Genomic DNA, 15,252 nt, shown 5'->3' with positions numbered 1-15,252 from the left:
AACTACAGACTATTCAGATTTCACTAGTTTTTCCACTAATGTTATTTCTCTGTTACAGGGCCTAAATTAAGATCCTGCATTGCACTTCGCTGTCACATCTCCTTAGTTTCCTCCAGTCCATGATGGGCTCTGTCTTTCTCTGATTTTCATGACCCTGATACTTCTGAGCAGTACCAGTCAGATATTTTATAGAATGTTGATCAATTTGTATTTCTCCCTTCTAAAGTTGTCTTTTTTCTCTTTCCATTTTCAATTGGAAAGGGATTTATTAAGCTCAGTCCACGCTTCACTGGAAGGTAGGCTAATCTATGTCTCCTAGAGAAAGAAGTATTGAAGGATTTGTGGACATATGAACTATCACATTACTTAATAAATCTTTTGAGGTAGAGATACTCTAAAGCTATGCAAATATCCCACTTCTTAAAGTTTCATCAACTAATTTTAGCATTCATCACTGTATCTTCTTGGGAGCAATTGCTACTATGGTCTTCTAAAAATGGGTTTCTATTCCCTTCATGCTTCTTCATTTATTATTTGGGATCCTCCTGTAAGAACATTTGTTCCTTCTCCCCCAGAGATATGGTGGGTGTCTGTGGCTAAACTACATCACCAAGGGCCTAATTTCTTTATCTCCGCTCTTTTTTCTGTGTTGTTAGCTTTGTCTAATAACTAGAAAGCTCTCAATTGCTCCCAGGGTGTATTTGTTTCCTATGGCGGCTATAACAAATCATTACAAATTTGGTGGTTTAAAAACAACACCATTTTTTTTTCTGGAAGTCCGAAGTCAAAAATGGGTTTCATTAGGCAAAAATCAAGGTGCTGCAAGGCTGTATTTTTCCTGTAGGTTCTAGGGGAGAACTTGTTTTTTAACCCTTTTCAGCTTCTAGAGATCATCCATGTTCCTTGGTTCATGGCCTTCTTTCTCCATCTTCAAAATCATCAGTGTTAAGTCAAGACCTTCTCATAGAGCAATCAACCTGGTTCTCTCTCTCTTCTACGTCTCTCTTCCATCTATAAGAACCCTTGTGGTTACACTGGGCCCATGTGGATAATCCAGGATAATCTTTCCATCTCAAAGTCAGTTGAATAGCAACTTCAATTACATCTGCAACCTTAATTCTCTTTGCCATGTAATGTAACATAGTTACAGTTTGGGGGATTAGGTTGTGGACCACTTTGAGGACTATTATATGTCTACCATACAGGGCCATAAACTTTTTTAATCTATGGACACACTAAGGATGAGACAGAGATAGAAGGAGAGGTAGAAAAGCAGAGACAGAAATAACGATTAATATAGACTGAGGGAGAGAGATGGGAAAAAAAGGGGAAGGGAAGAGGAGAGGACAGAAGAAGAGAAGAGAAGAAAAGGAAAAGAGAGAGAACAATTCCACCAGCTCGAGCAGGTACAACGCATCTGGATTGGTTTTTATGTGGATCCCAGATATACAGCATAATGTCCTTTTTATCTTGGGAGCCAAATGAGTATCTCAAATAATGAGACATTATTGAGAATGGCCAGAATTTTCAATAATTCAGGCCTGAGCTCTTTAAGTAAAAGTAACCTTGAGCCAAAATTTAAGCTACTACAATATCATCAGTCTTTATACTTAAGGTCTACACACTTCAAATAAAGTGTCACTCCAGATTGACCATTAAAAGGTTTTTTGAAAGGAGCTCTTATTTATTCACAAACCTGTTCTTGATTGAGTACAAGCCATTCTCAAAATCTTCTGAACTTGGAGGGAGGGCTTCAAAAACTGGCTTCCTCTAGGATTAGTGATTTTGACCTTGTTAGAACCTGTAATCTCTTACTCTCTCTTGGACTAGGGATGCCCTCTTCCTTCTTTGCTAGGTTTAGTGAGCAGTGAGGTAACAGTAATTTCATTTTTCTTTTATATTGTGAGACTGTATTATCTGTATAAAGGCCCATTTCTCTTAGGTCCATTTTCTTCTGTACATATCACCCCTTTTGGGGGATGCTTCCTCCACTCTGCTCTGCTTAGAACTAAAGGAAGTGTACTATTATTCCTGAAAAAACAATGCAAAACAACTGTCCTCACCTTCTCTATTACCTAGAGCCCCTTTCAGCAGTATAACTCTTCCAGTATTTGAAAAGGATGAGTCTTTGGAGCCATCTAGATCTGATTTCAAATCCCATTTTTGCTTTTAACAGCCATGTACTTTGAGAAATTAAATCCTTTGTAACTCTGTGAGTCATTGTCTTTGCCATGAGGGCTACTTGTCACCAATGGCCGGTGGACATTTTATCTCCCATTCACTCATTGACACCTACAATGTGCTTCCGTGGTGGCTCAGCAGTATGTATGAGACACAGGTTTGATCCCTGGGTTGGGAAGATCCCCTGGAGAAGGAGATGGCAACCCCCTCCAGTATTCTTGCCTGGGAAACCCCATGGATAGAGGTTTGATGTATGAGACACAGGTTTGATCCCTGGGTTGGGAAGATCCCCTGGAGAAGGAGATGGCAACCCCCTCCAGTATTCTTGCCTGGGAAACCCCATGGATAGAGGTGCCTGGTGGGCTACAATCTAGAGGGTTACAAATGGTCAGACATGGCTTAGTGACTAAACAACAACAAATAACATGTGCTACACATATGTATGATATGAACACAGAAGTGAACATAGTCAGCACATGTTGCCATGTTGCTATTTGCCATGTTGCCCTGTCTAGAGTGGAAGACATATTAAAGAGCTAAGGACAGTGTAGTGAGCATGGTGCAAAGTTGTGTAAAGGGTAGTAGGCAAGAGGTCAGGTAGGGAATCAAAGATTCTTATAACTCCATTAAAATTTTACTGCAGGCATAAGTACACATGTCTACCTCTGATGGATGATAAACTCTTTGAGAGTGAGGACTGAGTCCTTTCCATCGGTGCAAACTTTTCAGACATACAAAGCAAAAGTTTAATAAAATCTCTGATAAGCCCAAGTCTTGGTGGACACTTTAAAAGTTATTGCTAAATGAAATGAACTCAGTTGATCATCATAGAAGAATGAGACTGTGGGCTCCTTCAGAGCAGCCACTACCTCCTTATTAATCTTGGTACCCTTAATATTTTGTTTAGAGGCAGGTGCAGAGCATATATGCAAAACATTATTGTTTAATAAATAACTAAACAAACCTAGAATCTAAACCTAGAATCTAAAAGTGCCTCTGTCCATCATGAAAATTCTCAAAGAAAAGAGAAGAAACATCCTTTACGAATGTTTGTGCTAACTGAACACTTAAAACTCATCATGAGTAAACATAATCCTATCCTAGTATCTCTTAAATATGCCCTGCATGAATAAGGTGTGAGTTTTACAATCTCATTTGCTCTATCTATGTAAAAGCTTTTTATTTGGCTTCAAAGTCTTCAACTTCACAGCAAAATTTCATTATGTCCCAGCTGAGTTCTGTTTAATGGAATTAAATTTCACCCTTTCTAATTATCTTTTGGAACAGACAATCTTTACAGAATAATTAGTAATAGAAGAACATAATGGATCATTGTCTTTATTACTGCAAAGAAATCCTAGATGCTGCTCTAAATCTTAAAAAAAGATCTCATGAAATATAAAATGTATTGAATCCTTCCTCTTAAATTATGTAACATTTAAACTTTGTCAACATAGCTTAAAGATGATGGGAGGTAATTATTTTCCTGCTTCACTTTAAATTATTTTATGAAACTACTTTAATGATCCCATTCAAATTAATTATGCTTACATTTCATTTTCAAGATTTTTATTGGTAGAACATTCTATTATCAAACACAATTTAAATGTACATTTTTCTCACACATCTGAAGATCTATTTTGCTTCCCTGAACAATTTTTTTTCTAGACCCTAACCTAACTTCATTAAATTGTACATACAAAATGTAAAAGAGGATTAAAAATATAGCTATTCAGTATTTTTAAAAATAAAGCCTAATTAAAAATCATTTCACTTACTTATTTAAAAAACCATAGTGCCTTTGGGAAAATTTCATAAAACAGTTCAATGAAAAAGAAATATCCAAACATAGGTAGTTAAAAAAAAAAAATCACCAATACCAGAAAATCTTTTTCCTCTCTAAACATTCAATCAGTTAAAACTTACCTTTATAAATGGAAGATAGAAAATGTAGAAAATTGAGTTAGGGTCCTTCTTGGACTTCTAGTCTTTATAGTTTAATTTGTTGAGAATTTAAAATTACAGTAATTGCCCTTAAATAACTGACATTATTTGACACTACAACAACAGAGGAGTGGAAATGACTGACAAACACACAAAAGACTTTTGTTATCTTTGTTTGTCTGCCTGAATAAATCTCAACAAGTATTTCAAAGATTTAAATTTATAGCATACTTAATCGCCATTAGATGGCCAATCCTATTGGCTTTCAGCTACATTTCACTGACACTCAACATATTTGGTATCAAGTTCTTTAACATATCTAGTTTGTCTAAACAGCTATCTTTAAACTAAATTATTACCTCTAAATTAAACATTTTGATAAAATATGTGGAATTAAACAGAATTAACTTGAGTTAAGTAGAGCCCCTTCTTTTTTGTTCCCCTATATTGAGGACTGGATTGTGGGGGAGAGGGGAGGTTTGAAATAGTGATTTTGAAAAATGTAACTGAGTACTCACCCACCATAAATGATGGTAAGTTGGTTAATATTTGGATTAATGATTTATTTCTTAACAAAGCAAATGAATTTAGGAAGTTGATATTTGAAAACCATGTATTGTGACTTCAATATCAAATAGAGGTCACTCAAAAAAAACATGTCTGCCATATAATTTAGAATTCCTGCAAAGAATTTAGAATCTGAATGATATTGGTGGAAGGTTTTTAGAAAACTATTTTTATTTAAGTATTTAGTTCTTGTGTTTTACCACTTTGAAAATAAAATATGAACTACAAATGAAACATAATGAAATGAAACATAGACTACAAATTCCGTCTTGAAGGCCTCATCTTATTTCCTAGTGAAAATAAACACTCAAAGGAAACAATCAAGTTGTAATAATCCCTTAATTGGTATCACACTTTCCATTTTGCAAACTGTTTTCCCTAACATTCACTTGTCATTTACCTGACTTGTAAAAACTGTTCCCTTTTGTGTTTTAATTTTAATATCAAGCTTCATGTATACCAAAAGAAGAGACATGACTCATTCTAGGTCCATGATAATATATTGACTTTCTGTTGGTACAGTAAAGTAAGGAAATGCTACATACCACATAAAGAAGAGATTTCCGGGGGTGTGAGTACTAGTAAAACAGGAAATGTATTAAGTTTCTGAGAGGTCAAGGGGTTAGGTAATGAGGATGAATGGGGCGCAGGGGGCTTTAAGTTCAGTAGCGCAGGGTTCATTTCAGAAGAAAGATTCTCTGTTTTTCTTTATAGAAGTGTCCTCTTTGCCCTTTATTACTTATCTTAATGTATTTAAAAAATGCTAGATTTTTTAAAATCAGAAAACACATTTATTATTTGTACTGCTTGGGGTTAAGTACACAAAATTATGAATACTTGATTTTTCCTTTAGTCCTCTTCTAGTACTTCTATGAAGTTAAGGAAATAACACTTACTTTGGTTCTAAGGACTTTTCCTCTGGAGCTGTTTGGTCCATCTGAGCTATTTATGCTAACTGCTTAATTAACTAGTAGAAACTAGGATTTCATTCTTCCAACCAAATAGGGAAATTACCTTCTCTCATCCTTACACAGTACAGGTGTAAAGCCCCCATAGCTTTGTATCTGATACTATCATTGCAGTAGCATTCTTCCCCTATTCTTTCCAAATGGTAAAACCTGGGAACATATTTTTCTTGATGGTTAATGAGCATTTCACCCAATTTCACAGGAAACAAACCTATTTTCAAATCTGAAGTATTTCACCAACTCCTAAGTGTGAAATCATTGATGTCCTTTAGCTATGTCAAATTGAGCAACCCCAACCTTTGAGCTGAGGATGTTCAAAATTAGGATGCTAAATTCAAAATTAGGTATTGGTCTCTCTAAGACCAGAAAACTCTACCTTAATCCATAGTTACTCTAATATTTGATCCAGCATTTTAAGAGAGGTGATTGGTACAAGGTGAAAATTATTTTTAGGAACTTGAGGGTGAAATCCTAACTGATTGATCAGTTCCAAGTACCCAGTTATTAAAGTTTAATCTTAGTCATACACCAGTAGCAAGCAGAGTCTGATGTCTTCACCAGTTTCAGACAGTGAGCCTGGGTGCCTGGGTACTGGGCTTTCCTGTGAATGTAGCTTAAGCTGATAGGATCAGCAAACTTCCTAAAGCCTACTTGGTGGGGCGGGGGTGGTGGGGGGGGTGGGTGATGTTTTTCAAAGAGTCTCTAGGAAAACAAGGGAAGCAGAAGTCCCTAGTCTTTGGGGGTAGAAGGAAAGAGTGGGGAGGATGTAAAAAAACAAAAAACAAAAACAAACCTGCAACAAGGGATTAATCCCTTGTTGATTCTATTCCGACAGGAAAGGAGAATGTGTTCTTACATTGTTTTTCTCTTTAAAGATTCATTTGAGATAAATCTGTGTTCAAAATGAGGCTTAACAAAAGTGGGGAGGGGATGTTAGTCATGTGAATTCAGACACAGAAACATCACCTGAGGAATTATAAATTGATCAAATTATATACCAAACTAACTTTGCATTTAATTTTGCATCTCTGTGGGCAATTATTTGACTATTGTTGTTATAGATCATTCTTAATTTTAATATTATTATTTAAATATGTGTAGCAGAGTTAGAATAGCTTTACCACTTATTCTGGTAGCCTCTAGTAGCAACATTAATTTGGAAAGCAATGTTCAAATGGACTGCCTTGCTGTGTTTTGACTTATAAAAGCTCAACTCATTTATTAGTATTCTACTCAATGCAGGTTATATGGTTTGTCGCTTTTTACTAACAAGGTGTCACTAAATACCTTGACTCTGGATTGAGGTTATTTGAAAGATCACTTTTTACCAAACATGAGCAGGTATTCACTGCTCAAGTGAATTCACTTTGTTCTTATCACACTTAAGAAATAAACCAGCTTATTTCTACAGTTACACTTCAGAAGCACTGATCTGTTGTCATTAATTATCTTCTTTATGTTATTACAGATTCTCAGGATGAAAACAGAAAAGTTTCTTCATAGTTTGCTTGCTATCAGAGCTCAAGTAAATTGATTAATTTTTTCTGGCTTAAAATAATTTTTTAACACTAAATGAGAGAAAAAAGCAAATAGTATCTGTGTTATTTTTTTGCATGATGCAATTCTAGATGGGTGATATGTCAAGACTTGTATATATATATGTATATACATATATATATATATCCATGTATATATATATGTATATACACATATATGTGTATATACATACATATAAAGAAGCACAGTCATTTGTAATAATTTTAGTTAAAAATACATTTTTTAGCAACAAAATGATCTGTTTGGAGACATATTTTAATTTTTTAACAAACCTCATGTCCACGATTAATTCCATTGCTACCAAATAAATTGTTAGAGCAATACATTAAGAATCATAAATATCTTTTTGCAACTGAAAACATTTAAGAGTTGAACTTAATAAAATGTTACAATGATAAAACTTAGGGGGGAAACACAAACACAAATAAAATTTAAGTTGAGTGCATATTCTATTGTTGCCTGTCAAGGGGAATAAACATTTTCATATTTATTTCCTCTTTTTAAGTATAACTAATAACTATAATTTTTCCCTCCTTAGTTCTATTTGACTCTTCTTAATTAACTGTTCTACCTAGCTAGAGGGTCAAACAAACATACTAGTATTTTGCTAAGTTGCAAACAGCAACATTAGAGGGAAATAGTATTTGATCTGCCAGCTCCTGGATATCTAGCTGTTGATCTCAGTCATACACAGAGATTCTCAGTCACACCCAGGAAACAAAAGGTCCAGAACAGTAGGGCTTTCTTTTGAAAGTAGCTGTATGCTGGCTATTAAATGTTAAGGCTGGTTCTATGCAAGGAAATAGTTTTATTTGCTCCTCTTAGAAAACCCCTTGTATTTGGAGCACTCCTATACTGAGAAAAGCATTCTGGTGCTTTTTGAGATAATCATATGTTCCTCAGGGTTTTGTTTTGATTTCCTATTAAACCAAACTGCACATAATGTTGGTAGGGATGGCTCAGATGTGATCAACCTCGTGGTAAAGCACAATAATATCTAAACCCTTTTTCATGCCCTGCTGTAACACCAGCAATGGCAAACAGCATTTAGTGAAGACTTGCACCAGTAACAGGCGCTGAATATATAGCAGATACTGCAAATGTTACATGAATGACACATTGCAACAAACTCATGAGAAACATATTATTGCACTTCCCATTTTATGGATGAAGAAACTGAGACTCAGAGGTAGTAACTTGCCAGAAGTTTTAGAATTAAGACAATACACAGATCTATAAACTTCCCAACGGACACCTAATAATGAAAGCTTTACCTAATAATGGAAAAGCTTTGCAGAGCATTTCTATTCAGGACAGCTCCACAAACTACTGTAACCAAAGAATTTTCCAGTTTGAATTAGTCACTTGTTTAAAATGTGGGCTGATTCCTGACCTTGCTTAAAGCATTAACAGAGCAGCTGCCTGTGTTTTCTGCTGCTGCATCAGGTAAATGGAAGGTTCCTCACCACTTACTGTGCACATCAGTCTGTTTTTCTGTGTAGGTTTTATGTTGATGCTTTTCTAAATCTATATTTCAGAGTGTGAACCAGATGAAAAATTTAAAAATAAAAGGACACAATGGTGTTTTAAGAAGCACCCTATTTGCTGAATGTCAAACTTTTTCATAGATAACAAGTGTGATATCTTTTGCTAAATCTTCAAGAAACTTCAAATACTGGATTACTTATATATGAAGGATGAGTCTATACAAGCATTTATTTCTCACTAGATTTACCAGTCAATAAACAAAAACTTTCATCTTCCACATGCACAAGTCTTCTAGTATGCAATTCAGGATTATCGTACTCTCTTCTTCTCAAATTTTCTTTTTCCCCTCTGTTAAATTAATGCACAAAAGACTGAGGAGGGATTGCCACAGTACAAACAAATATGTAATATAATTTAGCAATTGCAAAATGTATTAAAAATGGCACCATAAAAAGTCAAGACTCCTGGAAGCAAATCAATCAAGCAAATTACTTGTATTTGTGTTAGTTTTTTTTTTTTTTTAAGGTTTTACTTCTTTTTTTTCTGCCCACAAGATTTTCCTGTGCCTTAACGTTTTTATTTTTATTACTATTATTATTTAATCTAGTTGACACATTATTTTTGTAAAAAGACAACGAGATGGACAAGTTGGCCTCTGACTTTGGAGAAAGTTATTAATCAGTCATTTGAAGCAAATAGACTGGAAAATAATTTGTGGCTCATATAAGTGACAAAATATCTTGAACTTGAAGACATTGTTTCTAGCAGATGTTTGGGAGTTGAAAATTCACACAACTTTGATTATTAATGATAGTGAATCCAAATGCAGTGGCAGCAAATGTTCCCTTTTACAGCTCTTATAATGATACTAGCTCACATTTATTGAGGACTTACTATGCATTGAGGTACTGTTTAAGTACTTACATGCATTATCTCGTTTAGTCTTCACAAAAATCCCTATGTGGGAGGTACAATTATTGACCTCATTTTACAGATGATAAAATTGAGAGTGAAAGCCATAAGGTCGCTTGCTCAACGCTATACACTTAACTGTTACACCAAGATCAGTTTGACCCAAAACTTGGGAGTCTAACCTTCAGTACATCCCTGCCTCCTACACTCAGAATCCTAAAACATTCCAGCTAAATTCACTGTCTGAGATTCCAGGCTAGTCCCTTTTTTCTACAGATAAAGAAACTGAAGTTTTTAAAAATTAACTATTTTGTCCATCCTCCTAGTAACAAATTAGTGACTTAGCAGGACTAGAACTCAGATCTCCTGCCTTCAATGCCACACAAGACACCACTCTATCATTTAGTGAAATCTGCATCACCCAGGAGACTAGAACATCAGCTTTGTAGTTTAACACACCAGATAAAACAGCAAAGAGCTAAATTCAGGTTGCTTCTGTGTTTTCTAACTTGCAGCTGCTTCATTGCAGGATCATACAACACATGATGCGACAGGGACTTAAAGCCACACATAAAACATATTAAATGTAGTCGGCAGTGATGAGATTTGGTACCAAATAAGAAGCTTTAATTAATTTTAAATGGTGCTTTTCATAGTGTCAAAAGCTCAGTCCACTGAAGTGGAAAAGGGGGTTGGAATGGTGAGATCCTAGCAACCCAGCTAATCTGGGCCCTTCTGAGCAAGCTCATTTGGAATTCTTACATCAGTGCATCGGCACGCCGAGGTGGGGCTCATGGGGACAAACAAAATAGCAACCCCAACTCGGGCACCACTCAGAATCCCACATCCCGGGGAGGCCTGAGAGCTCAGCTGTATTAAGGGGCCGTTGGAGTTTCCCTGTTATTTGTCTACTTTTTGAGGATTAGAACTTCCGCTGGGCTGTGTTCATCTGTGCTGAGAATTTAAACTCGGTGCATGCAACAACAAGAACAGTGAGATCTCCTAGAAATGTTCAAAAAGAAGCCTGTCTTGACTTTTAAAAGCTTTCAGATGCACAAAGAGAAGTAAATTGAGGGGTTTCCGATTTCTTCTGGGAGTCAACATTGGGTGGTGGTTTCTTTTTTTGTATTCCCCCCACTTCATGAGACTTTGTTTTTAAAACTGTGATAATGCAGATATTCACCATGTGGATCCAGTTCAGAGGTATCATGTTAGAAAGGCCACAATATTCATGTGGTTCTTAAGCATTTTCACACATGTGCACATGAACCTTTTTGTTCTTCTCCATGACACAGAAACAGGAATTATCACTGAGGTCCTTCCTCACAGAGACTGTGGAACATATAGTAAGGATTCTTTGAAAACTATTAGGAAACTACATGACTCAGTTCTCTGGCTATACAGCTTAAGAAACTGAGGCTCAAGTATTACGGCAAGGATAAGGACACATATCCAGATTTCCCCATTTTTCTCTTCATTACTATAAGTTGCAGCTCATTATTTATAGGCATCACTTATAAAAGCAGCATATAAACAATAGCAAGTTGTCAGTTGGGAGTGGGACATATTTACTTTTAATACAACTACGCTTTGCACACACATCGACAATGATAATGATACTACAAATCATAGTGAGTTTTTTGCCAATGATGCACTCATTTGGGTCAACAACCATGAACCAAAAATTTTTTTCTCCCTGTTCTTTTAGCTTACATAAATGTACACCCTGTCACCATGAAAATAACTAACTACAATATAATTCTAAGTTTCTGATGGTCATCCATTTATGACCAATAAGCCTTTATTTTTCCATACGCAAGCTTGATTCTCTTTTGTCCTCTACAGAGAAAAGGAGTGAAACACCACCCATTCCCTACTCATGTTCTCTGTTCCTTTCAAATATACAAGGGTCTGTAGAAACAGAGGACAGTTCTGCAGCCTAGGTGAGTAGTTATTAGCGGTGGGAATTGCAGACAAAACAATTTAGGCAAGCATCCAAAAGTACAGGCCTATCCAGTGGTCTACACTCTGAAAAGGAACTAGAAATGATCAGATTTCCATCACAGGATTTTTAGAAACTTGATATTTGCAAGACTGAAAATATTTTAAGGAAATTCTTTCTTAAGGTGTTCCTAGTTTTGTTTTTTTTTTTTTAATTTCTAGCTTAGATTCAATTAGAGTGAGGAAGTAGAGAGTAAATAGAATAATAATTGTACTTTGTATTAAATTAGAGGAAGAGCACAACATTGATTTTTAGTGTTAGTTTTTAACATTTGAATATTAATGAAAAATCTCAAAAACTCAGGTCAACTCTTTACTTGGGGTTTGACTTTTTTGTTGTTGTTGTTGTTAAGGATGTTTGAGATATTCTTCACAGTTATTTAAGTCATTCCATTCACTCTGTCTTGAGTATCCAAATGTCACCCCCACTGCCCGCTTCCCCCACTAGTTCCCTGCAAACAATCGGATTTTCTTTTCCACTTGACCCTCTGCCTCCTTAATCACAGCCCAAATATGAGATGCTGGCACTGGTGCAGTTATACTGTATTTTTATATTGAGTTTTATCTTCTTGGTCTGATCTATCAATCATGCAATTCAGAAGGAAAGAATAAAATTGAAGGGAGCCTGCTTATCTTGTTTTATTAGTAGCTCTTACCATAGAAATATTTTATATAGCACCCATTCAATATCTACTGGGTTTAATATATATATCATGCAGTTTTCAAAAGCCAGAATGTTCTTGGCACACATGAAGTATAAAGCTACCAAATATTACAATAACGGAATCAATAGAATGTATAAATAGATATCTACTTTGCCCATCTGCACAGCTAAAATGCAAATAATGTATTAATTACAACTCTGAACAGAAGAAAAACGAAGCTTAACACTAATCTGAAAACATTCTTTTTTGGCATGTAGGAATGTACAGTATGAAACTGTCTCCCTTAACTACTTAGTAACTAAGTAAGTAATCACGAAACAGGTAGCAGACATTACAGGTATGGAAAACGGAGGGTGATGTGGGGGTGAGCGTATGGGGAGGAATCCAAAAATGTGTCAGTGGAAAAGTAGTAACTTTGTATACATTTTTAATCATTGCTGAAAAAAGAGTAAAGAACTTTTGTTAGCCTAATATAAGTTCAACAACAAGAGAGTAAAGGTTAAGAATCCTACTTTCAGCTCTAGTGTGGAATTAGAAGTCCATTCGCCCATCAATACACAGGGGATTTGCACATGAGAATGGGAGTTACATGAGCAAAGCTTTCAGGGATCTGTGAGAAAATAAACTCTAACAAGAATATTTGAACTACATTTTACAATAGACTGATCATCAAAAAAGACGTGTGTGGAGATTTTAATATTTCAAGAGCCATCTACAAATATACATCTAACTGTATAGACAAGTATGTAAATATATATATAAACTGTACACATGTATATTTGAAATCTGCATGTATCGGTATAGGCACTAACTCTAGTCAGTACAACTAACTAACTTATTAAATTCTCCCACTGTTTTTTGTTACTGAACACAATCACAGCACTTGAAATTTCGTTTAAACGACTGAAGTGATACTACAGAAAATTTCAAATGCACTTCATATGAATTTTTCTTTTACTTTCTTCTTTTTCTTCTTTTTTGAGTCTCCTCAACCACAAAACGCACATATACATGCTCATTGCAATTTTTCTCACTTGAGTCTTTCCAAACAATGGATGTAAGCATCTCTATTTTTCTTTAAAAGAGACCCAAAGAGGCAAATCTTCCATTTTCTTCTGCAGTAGCAGTTTGAATTTTAGCATGCAGATTTTAGCATAAAATGTTCTTCACTGTGGGAAAAGGGGTGTGTTACAGCAAAATTAAAGCAGACAGTTCTACTAGCAGACACATTATAATATTAAAACCTGTAAGGACACAGGTGACAGGCTCTCTTTTATGAGATGATTTCAGTCCTTCACTGAATCTGTTTGCTCAGTCCTAGAGCAACTTGTTGATAAGAGGAAGTCTTTGGTGAGAAATGGCATGAAAAACAATGAAAAGCATCAGATTTAATAAAGTATCTAAGCAAAGTCTTAAAATGACACCCACACTATGAAGGGAAAGCCAAATTTGCTTTTTCTGAGGGGAATTTGTGTTTGTCAGGAAGGGTTCCTGGAGGCTTTGTTTGGAGGCCTTGATGTGTGACCAGTGCGCCACAGGCCGCGCTTCACCCTTGCCCTCCTCTACCCCGCTCTGCCCACCCATACCGACACCGCAGGGGGAAGGGTTTCAGAGCAGAAAGAATCAAAAGCTGAGGGACGGGGGAAAAAAAAAAAAGTGCTTTTCAGGGTCTGATGTGTGGGAATCAAATGAGAGGCCTAGCTCAAATCCGGTCGCCAGGCAACCAAAGTGATATGCTGAGGGAATATCATTAAAGTTGGAAAGTAAGCAGTCTCTCTGAATTAGTAAACCAACCACAGGACGGACGACACACCCGAGCTCTATCAGGGCTGGAGTGCCATTTCTCCAAGGAGGACGAGCGGGGGCTTTGCTAAGTTAAAGGGGGAACCCAGAGGGAGAGGGAGAGAGAGAACGCAGCTGATTTGTAGAGTTTTTTCATAAAAAAAAGACAATGGCTGTCCAGACATGGAGTTGGTGGTGAAATATGGTAACTGCCACGGCTGCAGCTGGCTCTCTGACACAAGATTAATAAGTTGCCGTTTCCTAGCCGACCAGAACCTAGTGGGAACTATCCAGCATTTTATCTTGAATTGTGGGTAACAGCCTTACTGCAAGCTGGCCTAGTTTACTGCTCTGTTTTTTCCAGATCTCCCAAAGTGCAGCAAACATCTGTGACTCTAATGAGGTCATCATTGAGGGTGTCCAGAGAGCCAGGCCCTGAGAACTGACCTCACCTCTGCCTGAACATAAAGTACCAGTGCTGTGGAGAAGCAGGACAAATTAAATAGGGGGAGCCGGCACTTGGCTGTAAGTTAAGCTCTTAAGAAACTTTTTGCTGTGATTAAAAAAAGAGAAGGAGTGGGAGAGAGAGAGAAAGGGAAAGAAGTTTGAGGTTCAAAAATGACAGTACAACAAAGCAATAGCGAGCCTACAGAATTAGATTTAGGCCTCGCTGATGAATATTATCACTGACGTGAACAAGCAAAGCTTATCTGGCCTTCCTTCTCGAAAGGCTGAGTAAAGGTGAATTGCCAGATTCTGCATTTTACCACATTTTGGTGGTAATGGCTCAGAGACCTACATGATTTAAAATGAAGTCTTGGTGAATTCAACCCCACAGCACATAAATGTGTTTCTGACCAAAAAAAAATTGCAAACACTATGTAATATGCCATATCATTTATAAGTAATTTGACTTATAGACACAGAAAACAAATTAAACTTCTCTGAATAGGTCTTTACCCCTTCCCACCCCCTAGTTATTCCAACAATCACAGTTTTTATAAATCACATCACCAAACAAACATGCAAACACAACCCAGAACTGCATTCAAACAATGAAAAATAATAATTTTGTTTAGTCTTCTAAGGCAAGAATATCCAACAGATGACTCTACCTACTGCTTCCTTTAAAAACTCCATTCTTACAGGATGATAAATGTAAGTTTCCAAAGGCAGGAAAATGTTTT

Source organism: Cervus canadensis, chromosome 7 (genome assembly GCF_019320065.1).
Source record: "Cervus canadensis isolate Bull #8, Minnesota chromosome 7, ASM1932006v1, whole genome shotgun sequence".
Lineage (NCBI taxonomy): Eukaryota > Metazoa > Chordata > Mammalia > Artiodactyla > Cervidae > Cervus > Cervus canadensis.
The sequence above is the reverse complement of the archived record's forward strand: the minus strand, read 5'-3'. Positions refer to the sequence as shown.